Source organism: Castor canadensis, chromosome 11 (assembly GCF_047511655.1).
Source record: "Castor canadensis chromosome 11, mCasCan1.hap1v2, whole genome shotgun sequence".
In the NCBI taxonomy this organism is placed as follows: domain Eukaryota; kingdom Metazoa; phylum Chordata; class Mammalia; order Rodentia; family Castoridae; genus Castor; species Castor canadensis.
In genome coordinates, this window is record NC_133396.1 from 23,150,294 (window position 1) to 23,163,583 (window position 13,290).

At 43.3% G+C, this 13,290-nt stretch overlaps 1 pseudogene; it reads left to right on the plus strand.

Moving 5' to 3' along the window:
* Positions 1–720: 720 nt before the first annotated feature.
* On the plus strand, positions 721–11,966 carry LOC141413618 (RAD52 motif-containing protein 1-like; annotated as a pseudogene).
* The last annotated feature ends 1,324 nt before the right edge of the window (positions 11,967–13,290 follow it).

Consider the following 13,290-nt stretch of genomic DNA (forward strand, 5'->3'; position numbering starts at 1 on the left):
ATTGTTTTAAATTTGACACAAAAAGTGAAGTTATTTTTTATGTAACACTATCTCAAATTTGTACAATTAAATTGTACAATTAATTAAAACTCACAAGCATTAGATCATACACTGTCCACCTGGGGCAGAATCTCTGCCCAAATCCTGATTTTCTTCCTGGCCAGCCTGTGGCCAGCTGTCTGTCCTCAAGCCAGGCACCCACCCCTGGCTGTAATCTGTAAGAGGAATGGTGTCTTGAGTGTCTCCATCTTACGGATGGGCAAGGTACAGCTCAGAAGACCAGTTCTTAGCTCGGACCTGAGTGATGGAGCTGGACACCAGACCAATGCCACTACATGAAAACTCTCACTGATACCAGTGAAACCTGTAAGAGAAATGAGACATTTTTAACAAGATGATGAAATGAGGCAAAATACAATTAGGGCAAAAATGCTGTAGACCCGGGATGTGTCAGTTCAATTAAGGAAAAGAGGTGGCCTAGGAAGAGTCCATAAAAGGATGGGACTTAAGCTGGGTATGGGTTACAAGTGAGATGCTGTGCCTGGTGCTGGAGAAGGAATTGACTAAGGACAGAGTCCCTTTGCTCAGGGGGCTCCTAGGCTGGGAGGATGTACAGATATCTCAATCCACACTGAGAAGACAGTGTATTGGATGAGAGGGTGGTTGAGTATCAAGAAGTGGTCCAGCTCTGGGCTTGCTGGAAAGGAGCAGGTATAAAGGATGAAGAGAAATGGAACAAAGGTGATTCCTGACAATAAAGATTTCCTTCCTGACAACAGGAAGGACAGGCATCTAGACAGTGGACAGTACAACAGCAAGGAAGTGCACATCCTTGAGGTATGCCTGCATGTGGGCAGTCTGATGTTCTGGAGCATGACATGTAAGTGTGCAAGGAGTAAAAGGCATAAATGCTACACACTGCATAGGGGCCAGGAACACTGATCCCAAAGGCACAGGAACCAGAGGTTGAACTACTGATGGGTTGCACAGTGAGAAGACATGATCAAGTTTGGAATTTAGTCCTTTGATGGTGGCCTAAAGTAGAGGGAGAGCAGGAGATAACTGGGGGTCTGGACTAAGCAGGAACTGGGAGAAAAATGGAGCTCCAGATAAGGGGTTTGATTCAGCAGGAGCTTTTCTAGCTCAATAGGAACCAGCAAGCTCAATTGGAAAAATTAGGTTAATGAGGTCATCTTTCCATCAGGCAGCATCCACAAAGGTAGCATATATGTTCCCTGCTTCCCTAGTCCTATAAACATACAATACATGCCAAGACAGGCTCCTTCCATACACAAACTCCAGCCTTGGTACTCACAGTCCTGCTAAACCTGGCCTGATTTCCTTCTCTAAAAGCTTGGGAGACAGAGTGTACTGTTATCATTCTGCTTGTAAATACCTCTCCTCCCCACCAAAAAAAAAATCACCCTAATTTACATTTGCAGCATTTGGTGCTACCTTCCCCTTTATGTGACAGTGGGCAAGGAATTTTGTGCCCAGGAAAATCAATGAGCAGTTGGTATGGAGAGGAAGACTTGTAGCCTGGGGTAAAAATCCCCAACCATTGCAAGGGCACCACTAATACACCAGCTCAGAGGGTCTCCAGTCTGTCTGACTCAATCCATGCATCAGAGAATCACGTACCTAATGCTGGGTACCAGATCACCCCCAGACTGTGACTTAAAATGACAATAAGCTCCTATTCCTCACAGTGTTTGCAAGTCAACAACTGAGGAGTAGCTATAGCAGTTCCAGCTCTGAGTCTTTCATGAGATTCTCAAGACTTTGGTCAAGGCTGTGGCCATCTGAAGGCTTGACTGAGGCTGGAGGATCCACCTCTAAGGTGGCTCGTTCCCTCATGCTGGCAAATTGTGCCAGTTGTCAGATGGAAGCTCCAGTCCTTCCTGTATGGCCCTGTCCACATGCTACTTGACTGAATGTCCTCACATCATGATGGCTGGGCTTCCTCCAGAAACAGAAACACTTTTTATTTTAATGACCAAGCCTCAGATAGCACACAGCATCCCTTGTGCCACACGACATGAACAGAAACATCACTAAATCCAACCTACACTCAAGGAGAGAGGATTTAGACTCTGCCTTTTGAAGAAAGAAGACTCAAAGAATTTGTGGACATATTTTAATACTACCTGCATTAGGAAAAAAAATCCTTTTCTCTACTTCTGACATCAGATTGGGGGGAGGGTTGTCGCATACCAAGGAATTTTCCAATTTATCTGTGGACACCAGCTGGGAATCCTATAATTTGACTTAATTTTGCTGCTAACTGGAGTTAGTGCCAGACTCTTCAGATTAAGGCTTATAGGCCTCAGTCCTACAAGACTGCCTCTACTTCAGATACCAAGCTCAAATCCAGGTTGTCACCCATGCTTCTGACTAACCATTGACCTCACGTTTGATCATTTGACAGAATGGCTCCTACACTGTACTTCGTAAAGGGTATTTTATTTATTTTTTGTTATTGTACCGGGCAGTGTACCCAGGGCCTCATGCTTGCTAGGCAAGTGCTCTACCACTTGACCCATGCCTCTAGCCCTAAAAAGGGTATTTTAAAGGATACAAATGAACAGCCATATGAAGAGATACATAGGGTAAGATATGGCTGGGAAAAGTTCCCTTGGAGCATGGATTTGGGATACACCACCCTCCCGGCATGTGGATGTACTCAACCCAGAAGCACTCTGAATCCCATCTATTAGGGATTTTTTAGGGAGGATACATCATGTAGACATGATTGACCATTAATCTCCACCACCTAATCTCTCCCAGAGGCTGAATGTTGGGGCTTAAAGTTTCAAACATGCAGTTATGATTTGGTCTTTCTGGTGACTAACCTCTATCCAGGAGTCCACCAAAAGTTGCTTCATTAGGACAAAAGATTCTCCTATCACCCTAAGTTTTTCAATGGATTTAGGAGCTCTGTATCAGGAATAAGGGCCAGAAACCAAATATATATTATTTCTTACTCTGTCATATAACCCAGACAAGAAACTACAAGGCATTCTGGATATTTTAAGCCAAAAGACTGTCTAGGCCATTAGTACTTCCCTTCCACCCCACAAACCTGCCCTCCTGTGTCAATCCTAGAGACAAAGCTATCTGTGCTGCCTTAACTACTACAGTATCCTCTTGAAACATCCAGAATGGCTTCTAGTTTGTCTGACATAGTATGTCATAACAAGATGAGGGTATAGCAATCATTTACATGAAGCCTCCATAGTATTCAGAGGTCAAAGTCTCAAAGTCCTTCAGCCCTGCAAGCCCAAGCCCTCCACGGTGTGGCACCAAACCCTCCTTCCAACATTATAACACAGAAAGCCACCAACTTGAGCTGCTCTTGGCACTTCTGTTTGGGCCTCAAGACACTTCCTCCTGTTTTGTTTTGCTTGTTGCTGTTCTTTTGAGGGCACTAGCGTGGAAAGCTAGGGCCTTACACTGCTAGGTAAGCATCTACTACTAAGTTGCACCCCATTCCCCTTTCCTCTTCTTGAGGGTCACGCCCTTATCTACATGAGGTGGAGCAATAAGTAGGCAGAGCCTGGGCTCCTGACAGTGTGGACCCTGGGATTCTTAATTGGATTATTACAACTCAATAAACTGCTTTCTTTCTAACCCACTGTGTGTTGGGTCTGTCTTGCAACAGCTGAACTTACAACCTACTAAAAGAAATGGGTTACAGAGCTTAGTGTGGTGGTTATACCTGTAATCCTTGCTACTCAGCATATAGAGATCAGTAGAACTGTAGTTCAACGGCAGTCAGAGCAAAAAGTTAACAAGGCCCCATCTCAACAAACAAGCAAGCCTCACTATCTGACAATTACCTCATTCCTAACTGTCAGTAGCAAAAGAAGAGAACCACAATAAATAGACATATAAAAACATATATGTTTTTATGATTTATTAAAGCATTCCTTGGGCAAAGAATATATTAATTTAGTTAATATAAATTCCACATAAATTTGAGTACCCACTTGAGTAGGTGTGTGTAAGGTAGTAGAAGGAAGACAAAATATACTATTGCTCTTCAGATGTTCATAACCAAGGTAGAGAAGAGATAACCAACAAACATTACAATAGATAATGAAAGGTATAATAAAAGCTACAATTATTGCCGGGAGCTGATGGCTTACCCCTGTAATCCTAGCTACTCAGGAGGCAGAGATTACAAAGATTGAGGTTCAAAGCCAGCCCCAGGCAAATCGTTCGAGAGAACCTATCTTGAAAATACACAACATAAAAAAGGGCTGGTGCAGCGGCTCAAGTGGCAAAGTGCCTGCTTAGCAAGCATGAGGCCCTCAGTTCAAACTCCAGCACTGCCAAAAAAAAAAAAAAAAGATTATTGGTTAGAAACAGTGTAAGAGCTAGTAATTCCCCTAGAGACAACTATTTTCGAAGTAAAGGAAAAATCTGAGCAGTAGATAATGCAGTTGTTGATGTAGGTAGGTGATAGTGTGCTTGCCTAGCACGCCCAAGGCCTGTGAACTGTTTTTTAAAAAAAGCAGTGGATGGGGCTCAGGGTCTGGAACTGAAATGGAGAAAGCAGTGCTGTGGGATAGAGAAATGGTACAAGGTGCCAATTAATTTTGGTTGCTTTTGCTTTGGGAAAAGTAGTTTTATTTTATATGGTTTTTTTATTACTTTTTTCTTCTTTTTTTTTTTTTTTTTTTTTGCAGTACTAGAGGTCCATCCCAAGACCTCTCTACCACTTAAGTCATTCTCCCAGCCCCAGAATGTAGATGATTAAAAACAGGCTTCACTGAATAGGATCCAACTGGGTTAGAGGGTGCTGATGTGGAACAGAACATGCTTAAGGACAAGGCAAAGGTAGAAAAGGGACAGCTGGAGGAATGTCCTGCACATAGCCACTGTTAGTAGTGTCTGACCAAACTGGCATGTTGTCTGGAGCCACATATCCCTCTACCTCTGTGCCTTAACTGCATCAGCTATAAAGGCAAGAGATTTGATGACTCAGTGGTTTCCAAATTTTTGTATTTCACAGATCAGTAAAATGCCAAAAAAAGTTCCAATTTTTAATTTTAAGTAAAAGTGTTACAACAATTATCCTCAATTTCTACATCACTTCATGAAACATTTTTAAGCATCAAAAATGTAGGGAAGTCTTACACGTAAGAGAGTGAGTGGAATAGAATACATTTTATTGATGAAATTTAAAACATTGCACTTCTCTCATTTTGCTGAGGATGGTAAAGACTTGTTCATAGATACACACAGATCTGACCCTACTGATTTTTTTCAGCAGAAGAGACTTGTGAACTTCATGCTTGCTAGGCAGGCACTTTACCTCTTGAGCCACTCTGTCAGCTCTCAATCCTGTTACTTAGAAACCCCAGGAGACCTATTCTGCAGGGTCCCTTCTGGCTCTGACATCCTAGTATTCAAATAACCGGATTAGGACTAGGGGTGAGGCTCAAGTGGTAGGTGTTTACCTAGCAAGCACAAGGCATAGGTTCAAGCCCCAGGATCCCCATAAATAAATATTAAATAAATATCCAGAAGACTCACTTTTCCTCTCAGTGTTACTCAAACAAGCAGCTGGTTATGACACCAGGCACATTCCTTCTCAGGCACCATCAGCTCCAGTATAGGTGCCCCGTTTGGACCTAGTCTGATTCCTTTCCAAATCGATCTCTCCTTCCTGCCCTGTGTCCACCTTCCCATATCATATGATCCCCACAAGCGCACATAAGCCACTAGAATCACCAGGACAACCAGGGAATTCTCTTTCATGATAAGTGTTCATGCTGGACTGCTATTGGCTGATTTCTACTTTGACTTCTATATTCAAAACTCTGGAAAACATTCTTTAACTCAGAGGAGTGCATCTTTAAAGGTCATTTCCCACAAGGAGAATAGGTAGTGTTAACTACTAATACCTAAGTCTCTGGAGGTGAAGATGAAGCCAGCAGCTGTAAAGATGTCCATACTCTCAATCTGGTAAACCCACCCTTAGGACGACTCTAAGAATATGGTTGAATTGAAGTACCAGAGTCTATGGCATTGGAGTGCTGTGGTGACTGGGTAAAGGAATGAAATTCCGAGATGGGGGGAGGGGGGAGTCCGAGGTCGCCCCGCCCCCGTCCGTCATCCTGTCCCCGCCCTCTGACGCTACCGGCCCCGCCTCCCGCGCTCTAGTTAAATAGTCGCAGGCGCGCTTTGCGCAGGCGCAGTACTGCTTGTGCCTCAGTGGTGCCGGTGCTGTGGCTGTCGCCTGGCAGCGTTGGTGCGGTTTGCGGTTCCCACCGGGAGTCACAAAACCTTGCTGGTGTGGGAGCTGAGCCCCGGACCCACGGCCCAGGCCTTGCGTGTGAGTCGGGGCCAGGGTGGGGGAGGAGTGGAGGAAGCCGCTCACCCGCTGACTGGGAGGTCTGGGGTCCTGTCTTAGCAAGTCACCCCCGAGCCTCCGCTGAGGGGACTCTGAGCTCTAGAGGGTCCCCAGCAGCCGGCCAGCCCCGCAGACGTTACGGAGACCCCGAGGGGTGCCTGTCAGCAAGGAAAACTCGCTGACGTAGTGAGAAGGCTCTGAGTTGCCCGGTGGTGGGGGCCTGGGGAACAGGAGCGGAGGTGCAGTTTTGTCCCCGGCGTGCACTCACCTGTCGTGGGTCACCCCGCCGCGTTCCCTGTGCACAGCATTCTCCCAGTTGGCCTCGCTATTCAGTCCGGGTCTTCCCAAACGCTGCTGTGGCCGGGCCTGGGATCTACGCCATCAAGTTTTACTCAGCACGGGATGCCCAAGGAGCCCCAAGGGCGTGCGAGGGCAGCAGCTGTTTCAGACCGCCCCGGTGAAGGTGGGCTCACGTAGCTAGTGTGCGCGCGCGCGTCTGTGTGCGTGTGTGTGTGTGTGTGTGCGTGTGCGCGCGCACTGGGATTTGAACCCAGGGCCTCCTGCTTGCTAGGCAAGCACTGCACCACTTGAGCTGCACCCCCAGGCCGAGGCGGGTTGAAGTAAGGAATTCTAGTTCACTGGAATGAAGTGCTGAATTCAGTAATAGAAGAGCATTTGGGGGGCAGAGCCTGCTTTCCACGTGCATTGCCCCACTGAGAGGTGCCAGGTTTTCTTAGATGAAGAAACTCAAACTCAGGATGGTTAAGACTTGCTTAAGATTCATGATAATAAGTGTGGAAGCTTGGAGTTCAACCTGAATGCAAAAATCCATGTCATTTTATGTTGCTTTTTCTTTAAGAAATCTTCTCCACAGCCAGGCACCTGTGGCACACATCTGTAATCCTAGCTAATGAGGAGGCAGAGATCAGGAGGATCGAGGTTTGAGGCCAGCCTAGGCGAATAGTTCTTGAGACCCTATCTCCATTAAGCCATCACAGAAGGGCTGGTGGAGTGGCTCAAGGTGTAGGCCTTGAGTTCAAAACCTAGTACCGAAAAAAAAAATTCTCCACCAGTTTCTGCTTTTATTTACTTTTGTGTGGATGTAAAATGTGTGAGCTTGTCAAACTTTGTTGCCAATTCAAACATAAAGGATGTTTTGTCTTCATTGTTCTCTAACTACATATCAGAACTTTCCTCACTTCCTAGAAGATAGGCAAAACATCCTTTACTGCACTGTAGAAATCCATGTTAACATGCCAACCAATTTTACTTTCCTGGAGTTCCAGGACAGCATCTCTCTGTGTGCCTCAATGCAATCCCCTTTCCTTTTCCAAGGGCTGCTTTTATTCCCAGTTGGCTCCTTACTACTGACCTTGCTGCCTGTTCTTGTCCATATCACTTTCCTTATTGGTTTAATCTTGACTGAGTTTAAGAACTCTACTCAGTAGTGATTCCACATATACTCCATCCACTTCTCTGCAGTGTTCAACACCCTCTTCCATCCTGGGTCCACTTCCTGTGATTGAAATGATTAACTGTCAACATCTTAATTTATGTACTGTTTCTATCCTGTGACCATATCTCATAGTTAGATGGATAGATTTTACCAGAAAGATAACAAAACAGTTTAAACAGTAATGCATTTTTAGAGCTCTTTGAGGTCATTGCATAAGCTTATCTTTTGAGAAATACGCAATGTAAAGTCCATCACTGATTGCCTTGTGTTACCCCCATCCACCCATTGTCATCTAGTTTGAGTGTTCTTTTATGCTTTGGCAAATACACATAGCCAGTCTCTCTCTCTTTCTCTCGTTCTCTCTCCATCCCTCCCTCTCTCCCTCTCTTGCTCCTTCTTTCCCTCTCTCTCTCTCTCCTTCTTTCCCTCTCTCCACTCCTCTCCTTTTTTATAAAGACAGAAATGAAAATAATCTTTTAAAATCAAATCAAGGAAAGGCCTAGACACTTTGAGAGACCCCCCAGCATGAAGGAAAATGGTTGCTAGCAAGAACTTTGGCCAGGTTACCCAAGGTAACAACTTACTTGTAATAACCTGGGACTCAAAGCCCCTCTGAAGCTTCCTGGTTGTCCGGAAAAGCTCCACTATTACTCATGGTAAAGACTACCTCCCCTGTAGCACTGGACACTTTAAAATCAGCCATCATTTCTCTTTCCCAACAGGAAGCTTTAGTTGAGGAACAGAAATCACCAGTCCTCTATTAGATGCTAAGAACTATGCTTGGTTCTGGGAATGAGAAAAGAATAAGCTATGAATCCCTCACGTAGTTCAGGAGGTTCTGAACTAGTAGTAGAGAAAGAAGTGATGTATAAAATAGAGTTAGCACTTACAGAAATTTGCATTCTCACAGAAGCTTGTTAGTACAGATGAGCCACTAACAGTTTTAGTTGCTTGTAAAATTCATGGAAATATGTGTATATCTTCATCTAACAGGGATTAGTAGCTTGGAGTGGAGTGAGTGGCAGGTACATCTGCTCTTTAGATCAGATTCTCAAGCAGGAGCTAGTGGATGGGAAGACAGAAACAATTCTTTGCTCACTCACAGCCCTATATTTTTTTACTTTCATCATCATTACTTACCACCAGAGGTCATAAAAGCCTTCCAAGTAATCAGGGACCCAAAAAATGATGCAGGAAAGTACTATGACTTAGGAATAATAAATAACATTTATTTGGGCTCACTATGACTACAGTACTTAAAATATTCCTTCCTATCCATGTAATGTTCACAAACTCTCTATGAAATGAGTATTGATAAATATCAAGTGTATCCAAAATAAATTCTCTTGCATGTTGTGGTTTTTTTGGCTGTATCTCTTCTGACTTTAGGTTTGTCTTTGTAAGAGACATAAGGCAATTCAGCATCAGGCCCTGCCCCTATACAGCTCACAATGCCAATAACTGGCAAATTACTACTTTGGTTTCAATGGATGGTAAAAAGGATCGTTATGGTAAATTAGAATTAATTTGACTAACCACACTCTCCTTTCAACATTATAATCCTGGACTTTAGACAGGATTGAACTGGGTTGTGAGGAGTACATGTAAGAGCCCACCTACTGCTGAGGGTGAGTGGATATATCTGAATTGGCACACCACCTAGAATGAATAATAATCATTTCACTCACTTGGATGGTGGAGCCCATAATTTTCTCCAGTGTTCATGAGTATAATAAAAAAAAAGTTAACTATACTTAGTAATTTATTCTCAACTCATTCTTTTTTTTTTTTTTCATTTTTCTTTTATTATTCATATGTGCATACAAGGCTTGGTTTATTTCTCCCCCCTGCCCCCACCCCCTCTCTTACCACCCACTCCACCCCCTCCCTTACCACCCACTCCACCCCCTCCCGCTCCCCCCCTCAATACCCAGCAGAAACTATTTTGCCCTTATCTCTAATTTTGTTGTAGAGAGAGTATAAGCAATAATAGGAAGGAACAAGGGGTTTTGCTGGTTGAGATAAGGATAGCTATACAGGGCATTGACTCACATTGATTTCCTGTGCGTGGGTGTTACCTTCTAGGTTAATTCTTTTTGATCTAACCTTTTCTCTAGTTCCTGGTCCCCTTTTCCTATTGGCCTCAGTTGCTTTAAGGTATCTGCTTTAGTTTCTCTGCGTTAAGGGCAACAAATGCTAGCTAGTTTTTTAGGTGTCTTACCTATCCTCACCCCTCCCTTGTGTGCTCTCGCTTTTATCATGTGCTCATAGTCCAATCCCCTTGTTGTGTTTGCCCTTGATCTAATGTCCACATATGAGGGAGAACATACGATTTTTGGTCTTTTGAGCCAGGCTAACCTCATTCAGAATGATGTTCTCCAATTCCATCCATTTACCAGCGAATGATAACATTTCGTTCTTCTTCATGGCTGCATAAAATTCCATTGTGTATAGATACCACATTTTCTTAATCCATTCGTCAGTGCTGGGGCATCTTGGCTGTTTCCATAACTTGGCTATTGTGAATAGTGCCGCAATAAACATGGATGTGCAGGTGCCTCTGGAGTAACAGTCTTTTGGGTATATCCCCAAGAGTGGTATTGCTGGATCAAATGGTAGATCGATGTCCAGGTTTTAAGTAGCCTCCAAATTTTTTTCCAGAGTGGTCTCAACTCATTCTTGATATTGAAACTATAGGACACCGCAACCGTTTGTTGGGATTTCTGGAGTTTAGTTTTCATTTCTCTACACTAAAATTCTAAAGGAGGGCAGGGATGTGGCTCAGTGGTAGTGTGCTTGCCTAGCATGTGTGAGACCCTGGGTTTGATCCCCAGCACCATAAAAACAAAACAAAATCCTAGGAAGGATCTTTGATTCAAAATTCTAACAGCTTCTGGAGATTTCTGAATTGAGGAATGGGAAAATGAAGATCTTGGGGCACTACTTGAGAAGCCAAGCCTGAAGTTCTTCTGCACTATGGAGGTGGTACTGCCACCCTATGACTGCAGGAGTCTTGGAGCTGGCATCATGGAGGAGCCTCTGGATGAGCTGGAGGAAGGTCTGTTCTTGGTGAAAAAGAGAAGGAGCTCTGTTTTTTTCCTCTTTCTAAAACTTACTTTTTAGCTACCTCTCAGGCCCTTCTCTTGGCTAAGCTGCTAGAGTTCTGGCCTTACATCATAGATTTTCACTTTAGGCAACATCTCACAGAGTGTTTCAACGTAACATTTGCTAACAAGCTTCCTACCATGAAGCTTAGGAGGACAAAGGAAGTAATGTTTCTGCAGCTTTTGGTTATGCATTTGCTTCATGCTACAATCATCGTTCAAATACAGATCTCTCTGTAGTCTTCAGTTATCTCAGGAAATTTACCATCTAATGATTTCCATAAACTCTTGTTGTAAATGTTCAGTTCTTTGCCTACTCATGAAAGGGCTTGAGCAGAAAAAGAATCAAGCATGGATACCTAGAAATGGTTCTCTAAATGATATGACTTTTTTCTGCAACCCATGGCCCTTGAACTTTAGGGGTTTAAGTTAAAGGCACTGTGTTAGCGAATGCAGTTAAGCAGGCTTTTGTGGCTAATGCACAGGTAGGAGCCAGAGCATCTGTTCTACTACCAAATCTTTCTCAGTGTATGTGATGGAAGAAGGCAAGGGTCTGTAGGAGGAAGAACTCCACTTGTCAATTTGAAATCTGTGGATGGTGTGAAACTTGTGCCAAGTTCCCGGGTTAAATCCCCCTTTTGGTACATCAGGACCTTCTAGAATAGATTGAGGCACTGAAAATAGACCCTTAAGGATGTACCTACAGCACAGCCATACAGCTAAACCCTGCCCTATCTACTTACAATTACGAACTAATCATCTGAGAATTGTGGGTGTATTATTTTTTTATATAGGTCAGTTATCACTCAGATATTTTATATCGTCTGTTTGATTAAATATAGGATCCTCATCATTCCTTAGGAAAAGGAAAGCACAGAAGGTGGCTATTCAGAGGGCTTGTCAGATGCCTTCTAGAAACTCACTATTGTAGTTTTAGATAAGACTTTCTTAATTGTCCTTGAAGCACTTAAGCAGTTTCTTTTTTTTTAATTCATATGTGCATACACTGTTTGGGTCATTTCTCCCTCCATCCCCCACCCCCTCCCTTACCCCCCCCCTTTCCCCCCACCCCCTTGCTACCCAGCAGAAACTATTTTGCCCTTATCTCTAATTTTGTTGAAGAGAGAGTATAAGCAATAATAGGAAGGACCAAGGGTTTTTGCTAGTTGAGATAAGGATAGCTATACAGGGAGTTGACTCTCATTGCTTTCCTGTGCATGTGTGTTACCTTCTAAATTAATTCATCTCGAACTTACCTTTCCTGTAGGTCCTGGTCCCCTTCTCCTATTGGCTTCTGTCACTTTAAAGTATCTGCATTAGTTTCTCTGCATTGAGGGCAACAAATGCTATCTAGTTTTTTGAGTGTCTTACCTATCCTCATACCTCCCAAGTGTGCTCTCGCTTTTATCATGTGCTCAAAATCCAATCCCCTTGTTGTGTTTGCCCTTGATCTAATATCCGCATGTGACGGAGAACATATGATTTTTGGTCTTTTGGGCCAGGCTAACCTCGCTCAGAATGATGTTCTCCAATTCCATCCATTTACCAGCGAATGATAACATTTCATTCTTCTTCATGGCTGCATAAAATTCCATTGTGTATAAATACCACATTTTCTTAATCCATTCGTCAGTAGTGGGGCATCTTGGCTGTTTCCATAACTTGGCTATTGTGAATAGTGCTGCAATAAACAGGGGTGTGCAGGTGCCTCTGGAGTAACCTGTGTCACAGTCTTTTGGGTATATCCCCAAGAGTGGTATTGCTGGATCATATGGTAGATCAATGTTTAGCTTTTTAAGTAGCCTCCAAATTTTTTTCCAGAGTGGTTGTACTAGTTTACATTCCCACCAACAGTGTAAGAGGGTTCCTTTTTCCCCTCATCCTCGCCAACACCTGTTGTTGGTGGTGTTGCTAAAGATGGCTATTCTAACAGGGGTGAGGTGGAATCTTAGTGTGGTTTGCATTTTCTTTATTGCTAGAGATGATGAGAATTTTTTCATGTGTTTTTTGGCCATTTAAATTTCTTCTTTTGAGAAAGTTCTGTTAGTTCACTTGCCCATTTATTGGTTCATTAATTTTAGGAGAATTTAGTTTTTTTAACTAAATCAGTCCTTTGTCTGATGTGTAGCTGGCAAATATTTTCACCCACTCTATGGGTGTTTTCTTCAGTTTAGAGACCATTTCTTTTGATGAGCAGAAGCTTTTTAGTTTTATGAAGTCCCATTTATCTATGCTATCTCTTAGTTGCTGTGTAGCTGGGGTTCCTTTGAGAAAGTACTTACCTATAGCTATTAATTCCAGAGTATTTCCTACTCTTTCCTGTACCAACTTTAGAGTTTGGAGTCTGATATTAAGATCCTTGATCCATT